General features: G+C 45.1%; 1 non-coding gene across 1 annotated transcript; it reads left to right on the top strand.

The window, feature by feature from the left end:
* The first annotated feature begins 1,011 nt into the window (after positions 1 to 1,011).
* LOC144504206 (U2 spliceosomal RNA) lies at positions 1,012 to 1,203 on the top strand. Its single transcript, XR_013499605.1, has one exon. It is a non-coding gene; the product is annotated as a U2 spliceosomal RNA (small nuclear RNA).
* Positions 1,204 to 9,460: the final 8,257 nt, after the last annotated feature.

The following is a 9,460-nucleotide window of genomic DNA, read 5'->3' as shown; positions in this document are numbered from 1 at the left end:
GTAGAAGTGCCGGCGTTTGACTGGGGTAGGCACAGTAAGAAGTCTCTCAATACCAGGTTAAAGTCCAACAGGCTTATTTTAATAGCATGAGCTTTCGGAGCGCTGCTCCTTCATCACTCACCTGATGAAGGGGCAGCGCTCCAAAAGCTCATGCTACCAAATAAACCTGTTGGACTTTAACCTGATGTTGTGAGACTTCTTACTGTGCCCATTTGGAAAGGGGAGCTTTTGCTTATGGCTATAATGTCCAGATGATATAAAACTATTTTAAATAACAGTTTCAATTAAAAAGATATACAGATATTTGGATCGTGTCGCGCCCGGCGCAGAACGTGTTAAGAGTGGAGCGTGGCCAGAGAATCGCGGTGAGTGGTTTAGCGTGTTCTGTGCCAGCACAAAACCTCATCGGTATCTTCCCATTCACTGCTTCCGGAGCATTTAAATATGCTGAGTCAGTTCGAGGCCTGATCTTCCCTGCTTCCGGGATTTTCTTATCCTCCGGTGCAGCGGGAACCTGGCAAAAATCACTGCTGGTCTCCACAAACAAAGACCAGGCATGATGGCCACCGGGTAGGCTCGGAGGCCATTGAAACCCCTGGTGGTCCAGGGACAAGGCATTGCCAGGGTGTCTGGCACAGTAGCAAGAGGGCTGGGCTGGTGCATGAGGGGTTGGAGCCTGAAGGGGCTGGGATATGACGTGGGGATGTCATGAGAGGGGAGCCGTGAAGCGGAGGGTCATGAAGGGGAGTACCCCGATGCCGGTGATCTTTATTGGGGAGGGGTTTGGGCAAACATGCTTACAATGCGGGCTGTGGGAGTGGGGGGTGGGGAGGGGAGACACCAATGTCCGTGGGGGGAAGGAAAGCGGTTCCTCACTTCCACTTTGAGACCGTGGCATCCTTTTTAAAAATGGTGACTGATCTCTGTGAAGCTAAGCTTATTGACATGTTTAGGCCCCACCCCTATCAGATCAAGCACAAAACTCACCATTCTCCCAGAAATAACTAGGTGCGCGCTTCTCGGCCTTTTGGCTAAGATCAAGTGTAGTATCGACATGCTGTACTTGGTTGAAGTCATTAGGTTATATTTTAGCTTCATTTGAAGCAATTTTTTAAAGCGGTATCTCGGCCTTTTGGCTAAGATGCAAATGAGATCAAGCCTTGGAGGAGGTGCAATGCCAACTCCAATCAGCTTGGATCATGTAGATCAAGCCTAAGACAGGAGGTGAGAGCCCTGTCTTGTCAGCTTGGATCACGAATGTCTCACTTGTTGAGACTCTGAATTGAACTTGATTGGATTGAATTGGATAAATAAATAAAAATAACTAAGTGCGAGAAGATTACAATCACACCAATTTTCTGGCCTGAAATGACACTTAGGGCCCGATTTTCCCATTCTATGGCAAAGTGCCCATGCTGGTGGGAAAATGAAAGTGTTTCCTCCTGATGCCGGCAGCATGATTCAGGTGGAATTTCTTTAAAACGATTGTGGTTTGCAAAACAGGAAATGAAACCACAGGCTGTCAATTAGCTTTAGACTCTGTCAATATTGTGTTCAGGATCAATGGTGCACTGCAGGTGCATTCAACCATGAAGTGAAAGGAAAATAAACACAGGTGGCTGGAGGATGATAGAAATCCATTGAGCTGCCAGTGAAAATCTTCTTCAAGGCGCTGCATGTTTAATTTATTAGAGATGAAAGGATTTCATTTCAAAATGGAGATGGGGGGTCAAAGAATTTAACTTGCTTCCTGGCCTCAGAAACTTCAGATCAAAGCTGTGTGCATAAATTGCGGCTGAGTGCACATTTGTGCAGAATGGAACCCGTTTCTCTCCCCCACCACCACCCATCCCCTCCACCTAATTTTCCCCAAGTAAAATTGACACTCATCTCTGTCCGATTACTTCATAAGAGTCTGCTCACAACTGCAGCTTCTGACAGGGAGATAGGAAATCTCTGCTGCAGAATGGAGTGCTGCAATGATTTAAAAGTCTGCCAGGTGACCGGGGAGCATGGAGATGAAAGTGACCTGGCCACTTCAAAATTTGCACAGCTGACAGACAGGAATCCAGATATTAATCACCGGACTGCCTGAAATCCCCATTCAGGAAACTTTGCCATAGAATGGGAAAATCGGGCCCTAAGTGTCATTTCAGGCCAGAAAACTGGTGTGATGGTAATCTTCTCGCACTTAGTTATTTTTATTTATTTATCCATGAAATCCCCATGCCAGGGATAATCTTCAGGTCTGCCAGGGCTAGAAGGGGCAGACCAGCCATGACACCCCCATCCTGGCGGAGAGTGGTAATGTCAACCCCTGTCTCCCAGCCCAAGCTCATCCAACCCCCCAAGGTTCCCTTGAGGGAACCTTCCTCAGCAGCCTGCCAGCAGCAGAGGGGCAAATGGCTACTGGACCTACTTCCTCAAGCCACCTTGGGGCCCAAGGTGCCAGGCCAGGATGTCAGTGCCAGGGGTAGTGCACTATTTACATTGCCAAGCATGGCCTGAAGGGAGGCTGAGTGAGGGGTCTGAAGTAGGCAGAGTTGATGGGGGGTCTGAAGAGGAAGGAGGGCTGAGTTGTGGTCATGTCTCCTTCATGTGTGTGGGTGGTGTGTGTTAGGGGAAGGGAGGGAGGCTGTAGGAAGCCCGTTTTTGAGGGATTGATAGAGGTGCTCCTCTAGATCCATGGGGTCCAGTGCGCCCTGTAAATTCCACCTGATGCCGTTATCACTGCCAGGTTGGGTGAATGGCGGGCGGGAGGCTGGTCAATTGGCTGTCAAACCCATTAATTACATTCAAATTAGCAGGTTTGCATAATTATTGAGTTTCCGCACCCTCTGGATGGGAACTTAATCAGAACTGGTCGGGTGAATCCCGAGAGCCCTCACGCCCGTTTGAAATCCCAATTTTTAGCCAACACCCCATCCACCGGGGTATCGGGATTCCTGCAGGCTGTCTGAAGAGGTCGGAGAATCAGGCCCTTTGTCATTTTTTGGGGAAAATTCCACCCTGGGACTGAAAGGCACACTGAGAAAAAACAAAAATAAAATTAAGCAGAATTTAAAATGCAGCAATGACGTTGATTTTTTTTACTGTTGCAAGTATCAATAAATAATCTAACATTTTTTGAGGTTTATAACAAATATTGGGATATAATTGAAAACACTAATGAATTAAGTAAATAATTATTTAAATCAGAAAATGTTCCATTATGTCATGAAAAATGGAAAACATTCACCATCTTTGTGAGTCTAATTTCAACATTCATACTCGATACATTCCAGGACTGATTAATGAGGTAATCATTCTGTATTTCGCTGGGTGAATTTAATAGGTTGTTATTTGCAAAAACAGATGAGCTTGGATTACAGAATTCAGTATTTAAATAAAAATAGTCTTTGATGTTTCTTGTTCTATAAATGAGATTTGTGGAAATCACAAGCAGAATATTACTACCATTTTCCTGCCATTTCACCACAGATTATTTTCGGTTCTGAACCTAATGTCTGGTTTGGCAGATTTTCCAAAAAAAAAAGCAATTAAGAGCTGCCTCTGGGGTCAGTGAGCAATGAGGAATGGTGAGCAGGATGGTGTGGCCATTTTGTCAGGATTTTGATTTTGATTTGATTTATTATTGTCACATGTATTAGTAAACAGCGAAAAGTATTGTTTCTTGCATTCTATATAGATGAAGCATACTGTTCATAGAGAAGGAAAGGAGAGAGTGCAGAATGTAGTGTTATAGTCATAGTTATGGTGTAGAGAAAGATCTATTTAGTGCGAGGTAGGTCCATTCAAAAGTCTGATGGTAGCAGGGAAGAAGATGCCCTTGAGTCGGTTGGTATGTGACCTCAGATTTTTGTATCTTTTTCCTGACAGAAGATGGAAGAAAGTATGTCTGGGGTGCGAGGGGTCCTTAATTATGCTGACTGCTTTTCCGAGGCAGCAGGCACTGCAGACAGAGTCAATGGATGGGAGGCTGGTTTGCGTGATGGACTGGGCTTGTTCACGACTCTTTGTAGTTTATTGCGGAATTTGGACAGAGCAGGAATCATACCAAGCTGTGATACAACCATAAAGAATGCTTTCTATGGTGCATTTGTAGAAGTTGGTGAGAGTTGTAGCAGACATGCCAAAGTTCCTTAGTCTCCTGAGAAAGTAGAGGTGTTGGTGGGCTTTCTTAACATAGCATCTGCATGGAGGGACTAGAACAGGTTGTTGGTGATCTGGACACCTAAAAACCTGAAGCTCAACCATTTCAATTTCGTCCCCATTGATGTAGACAGGGGCATGCCCTCCACTACACTTCCTAAAGTCGATGACTATCTCCTTTTTGTTGACATTGAGGGAGAGGTTGTTGTCATCGCACCAGTTCACCAGATTCTCTCTCTTTCCTGTACTGTGTCTCATCATTGTTTGAGATCCGACCCACAATGATGGTGTCATCAGCAAACTTTAAAATTGAGATGGGGTAGAGTTTGGCCACACAGTCAAAAGTGTATAAAGAGTACAGTAAGGGACTGAGGACACAGCCTTCCGGAGCACCAGTGTTGAGGATGATCATGGAAAATGTGGTGTTGCCTATCCTTACTGATTGTGATCTGTGGTTTGGGAAGTCGAGGGATGAGTCGAGCCCCAGGCCACGAAGTTTGGAGATGAGTCTCGTGGGAATAATCATGTTAAAGGCTAAGCTGTAAAAGCTTGGAAGAAGAGTCAGGAACCTTCAAGTAGGCAGGGACACCAGGGAGGCCTTGATAATGCGCACCTTCAACTAAGCTATCATGGGATTGATTCCAGTTCTTGCCAAGGGCACTGCCTTGGTACAAAGCATTTGTGATACGCAGCTGATGGGCCTGAAATTCCAACTGCAGCCTATGCTGTAAAGTTCAAAATCTCACCCTCTCACCCGTACCTCCAAGAACCATCATGCCTATTCAGGCATTTAAAACAAAATCACTGTTTATGTAATATTCAAATCAAAGAAACATGAAACAAACATGGTTTTTCTGGTGTTAATAATCACACCACCCAGAGAGCTTTGAAATATAAACAGAAATAAGATCACCCATGAGAAGCCCCTGTTGTGATCAGAGTGCCTTAAACATACATTTATGGATGCTGAGTCTTCATTCCCCCACCCCCACCCTCACTGGCATTGGAGGCAGCTTGCTGACCCTGATTTCCTTGGCGATCATCCTCTGGCCAGCAGAGCCAGAGCAGGCTCCAGTTGGGAGGGAACATCCAGAACTCTTTCCATGGCTGGGCACTTTTCAGTCGTCACGGCCCCATCATAGGATTCCAACAATGCAGAAAGAGGGCAGTTGGCCCATCGAGTCTGCACTGACTTTCCAGAAGATCATCTTACCCAGGCCCACCCCACTCCCCTCCCCACAACCCCATGCACTAATCATGGCTAAGCCCCTAACCTACACATCTTGGACAGTGGGAGGAAAGCAGAGCACCCAGAGGTGCTGGTTGTTGGTGATCACGCAGACACGGGGAGAACGTGCAAATTCCACACACAGTCACCTAAGGCCAGAATCGAACCTGAGTCCCTTGTCTCTGAGGCAGTAGTGCTAACCACTGTACCGCCACCGCATGAACTTTCCACTAGAAAGTGCAGTAAGTGCCAAGGTGTTGATAAAGTGTATTGAACGACAGTACATGCCCAATCCCCTTATACTGGGTGCACCTGGAGCACAACTTTGTATCAGGACTGGTAATCCTGGGAGTCATCCCAGTTTGCCTGCGATTGGAGTTGACCTGCTCCTCGGCAAGTGACCTGGCAGGGTCAAAAGTGATAGCATCCCCAGTAGGCTCAGAGAACGTTAGGGAGACAAAATAGCTACAATCAGGGGAGGCGTTTCTCATTTTTTGCCTCTCGCCCAATCTTATCACTTCGCCTTGCCAAAAGTCGGGCAGGATGAGGTCATAAGCTTGTGCCTGATCATTGAATATATTCAAAATTAAGTTAGACAGACTTTTGATCTACAAGGGAGTCGAGGGTTATTATCAGCGGGGTGGAGGGCAAGCAGAAAAGTGGAGGTAAGAACACACTCAGGTCAGCCACGATCTTATTAAATGGCAGAACATGCTCGATGGGCCAAATGGCCTACTCCTATTCCTATTTCTTTTACAAGTAGAATGTAGAGCATGTAAAAATATATGTTGCATGAAAATGATTGTCAGAGGTGTTTGTATCAGGAACAGGTCAGGGCCCTCATAAAAAATCTGATGCTACTAATTGTTGAGCTGCAGTTTAAGCATTATTGGGCATTAAGGATAGTCTAATATTGTAAAGATTTTGTTAAGGACTTGCGGATTAAAAAATAGTTTCATTGCTTCAGTTCTTGCTGCAGAATGGGGCGAGTAATTTTCATTTTATGAGAAAATGTTTAGCACTGTACATCTTTTCCATTACAGATTATTTGGAGGCAGGTGTGAAGAAACAACCACAAGCCTTTTTGTCAGTAACTGAAGAAATTCTTTAATCCTTCCGGAGACACAAGCACCTGTTTCTTATCACTGCCCCAAAAACCCAGCATCAACCCCCACCCCCAAATATACAATTGCTCCATTCCATCTTGAACAAAAATAAAAGCTTCAAGTTGAAAACAACACCATTCTCTCATTCTGGGCCATCATTCTTGATGCCCATCTTTGATAGTCCTGTTCCTGCTTGATACCAAGCATGATACCACCCTCTTACCAGCTCCCTTCAAGGCAGATTTTGGAGGCTACCCTGATTCTTGGGCTAGTGCTGCCTCACCCTCAACAATATCCCTCCCCCAGCTACATTTCAGCCCAGAGTGGCAGCATAAGCAGAATTGCCCAGTGCAGCTGCATTGAAAAGACCAGTGCAATTTGTTTCTCACACAAGCCCTGAATTCTGCAGCACCGCCCGCCACAGAATTGGAGCGGGCGAGGGGTGGACAACGGAAATGTCTGTTGACCGCGGGCGGGAATTTCTGGTTTTGCTCGAGCGAGACCATAAAATCAATGCACTAATAAGAGCTGTAATTTTCATTCTTCATTCTTTCTATAGGAGTGAGATTTTAACTGATTCAAAATTCTTTGTCAGAGTTAAAATTGAGCCAAGATTACATTGTGAATACATTGGGAAGTCAGTGAAACTCACTGATGCTGTGTGTAAGATCCTCGGAGTGCCTGATTTTCCTCTTTCCTTCGCCAATTCAAGAGTAGCACTTGGAGAGGCCTGACTTCAGGGCAGTGCATTAGAGGTGGAATTCAGTCCAATACAGTTTCCCATAAATAATCAGATGATTTCACAAAGGCTAGGATCATAGGACCAAAGAATAGTACAGCACAGAAAAAAGCCATTTGGCCCATTGATTATGCATCAGCTCTTTTGAAGAGCTATCTGTTAATCTCACTCCCCTGCACCATAGATTGTGGCTTATAAATTGACCACATAAAAGATGACCCCATTTTCTTAGCTCCAAAAATAATGTTTTTGCATGTACTTAATGCATAAGTCAACACCCCCCGCCCCTACCCCCCACTCTCTTTCCAGCTACAACATGCCCTTGGATTAATAGCATCAATTTTTTACCCCACAAATGGATGTTCTTTTTGCTGGTACCTTATTACTGGGTGCAAGAGATCAAGCATGCAAAGTGCACCCACACAGTGCAGACCCCACATGGCAAATGACAAAGATTAGAGTATAAAAGCTGGAGTCTGATGATGCAGCTGTATAGAACGCTGGTTAGGCCACATTTGGAGTACTACGTCCAGTTCTGGTCGCCGCACTACCAGAAGGACGTGGAGGCGTTAGAGAGAGTGCAGAGAAGGTTTACCAGGATGTTGCCTGGTATGGAGGATCTTAGCTATGAGGAGAGATTGGGTAGACTGGGGTTGTTCTCCTTGGAAAGACAGAGAATGAGGAGAGATCTAATAGAGGTGTACAAGATTATGAAGGGGATAGATAGGGTGAACAGTGGGAAGCTTTTTCCCAGGTCGGAGGTGACGATCACGAGGGGTCACGGGCTCAAGGTGAGAGGGGCGAAGTATAACTCAGATATCAGAAGGACGTTTTTTACACAGAGGGTGGTGGGGGCCTGGAATGCGCTGCCAAGTAGGGTGGTGGAGACAGGCACGCTGACATCGTTTAAGACTTACCTGGATAGTCACATGAGCAGCCTGGGAATGGAGGGATACAAACGATTGGTCTAGTTGGACCAAGGAGCGGCACAGGCTTGGAGGGCCGAAGGGCCTGTTTCCTGTGCTGTACTGTTCTTTATTCTTTGTTTGTTCTTTGATAGCAACCATTCACTCTGTCGGTTCACTTTTAAATTCGGTATATAAGTTAATCCTTGTTTTTGGAGGGATGTTTAAAGTTTTCAAAAATCAACATATATCTGATATCTACAGTATTTGCCCAATTTCCTTTTGAAGGCTACAATTGAAACTATTCACCACCCCGTCATGCACTGCATTCCAAGTTCTAACTGCTTTTTGGGTGAAAAGGTTTTTCATGTCATCTCTGTTTCTTTTCACAAACACTTATATCTGTGTGCTCTCGCTATTGATTATTCACCCATTGAAAATAGTTTCTCTTTATTTATATTATCTTGACCCTTCATGAATTTAAATACTTCTGTGAAGTTTCTTCTTGACTCTCTCTGCACTAAGACAAAAAAATTCACCTTTTTCAGTCCATCCTCGTAACTATAATCCCTCATCTCTGAAACCAGTCTAATAAATCTCATCTGTACCCTCTCCAAATTCTTCATGTCCTTCAAAAAGTCACAATTATGGTCACCAAGAGATTAAATAAGGAAACTTGTTAGGATTTTATGAAGCACTGTGGCATTTTCAGTCGAGCAGTTTAATATTATTACTCCCCATTAAGTATAAGGTAGGCCATCAGTAGTACGTAACATGTGCAGAGGCTAAACGAAGGAAGCTGAGAAAAGGGCTCATGATTGGTGCTGGAGGAAAGGTCCACAGTCGGGCTGGGGAGAGGTTGATAATTGAGAGGACTTGTGGTGGGGAGTCTGACGATTAGCAGGCCAGCCGAAAGCTTTCTCGAGGAGCATTTATCCTTCTGGCCCAGAAGGAATTTTGGAAAAGTCATTTACCTTATGAGCTACCAGATCCATCCTCCCTTCCTCTGCCAAGTTTCCTAACCACTCAGAAACATGAGCAGCAATTGTAAGTTGGGCTGCCAGTTGCATGTGGGAGCCCGACTTAATTCTCTTTCCAGTGAGTCCCACCTCACCATTGCTGAACTGTGATTGCTTGAGGGGCCAGGCATGCCTTGGGGCCTTGGTTGAGCTTGTGGAGGAATCAGAGAACCCTGAGCCTGAGAGAACATTTTTGAAGCTTGATGAACGTATTTTAAACCCACAAATGTGCTGGCGTGAAGCCAACTTTACCACAGATCACTTTTTATCTTCCTTGTACCTGATTGAGACCATCAGTAGTATGATAAAGG

The sequence above is a fragment of the Mustelus asterias genome, chromosome 14 (genome assembly GCF_964213995.1).
Source record: "Mustelus asterias chromosome 14, sMusAst1.hap1.1, whole genome shotgun sequence".
NCBI lineage: Eukaryota > Metazoa > Chordata > Chondrichthyes > Carcharhiniformes > Triakidae > Mustelus > Mustelus asterias.
The sequence above is the reverse complement of the archived record's forward strand: the minus strand, read 5'-3'. Positions and strand labels throughout refer to the sequence as shown.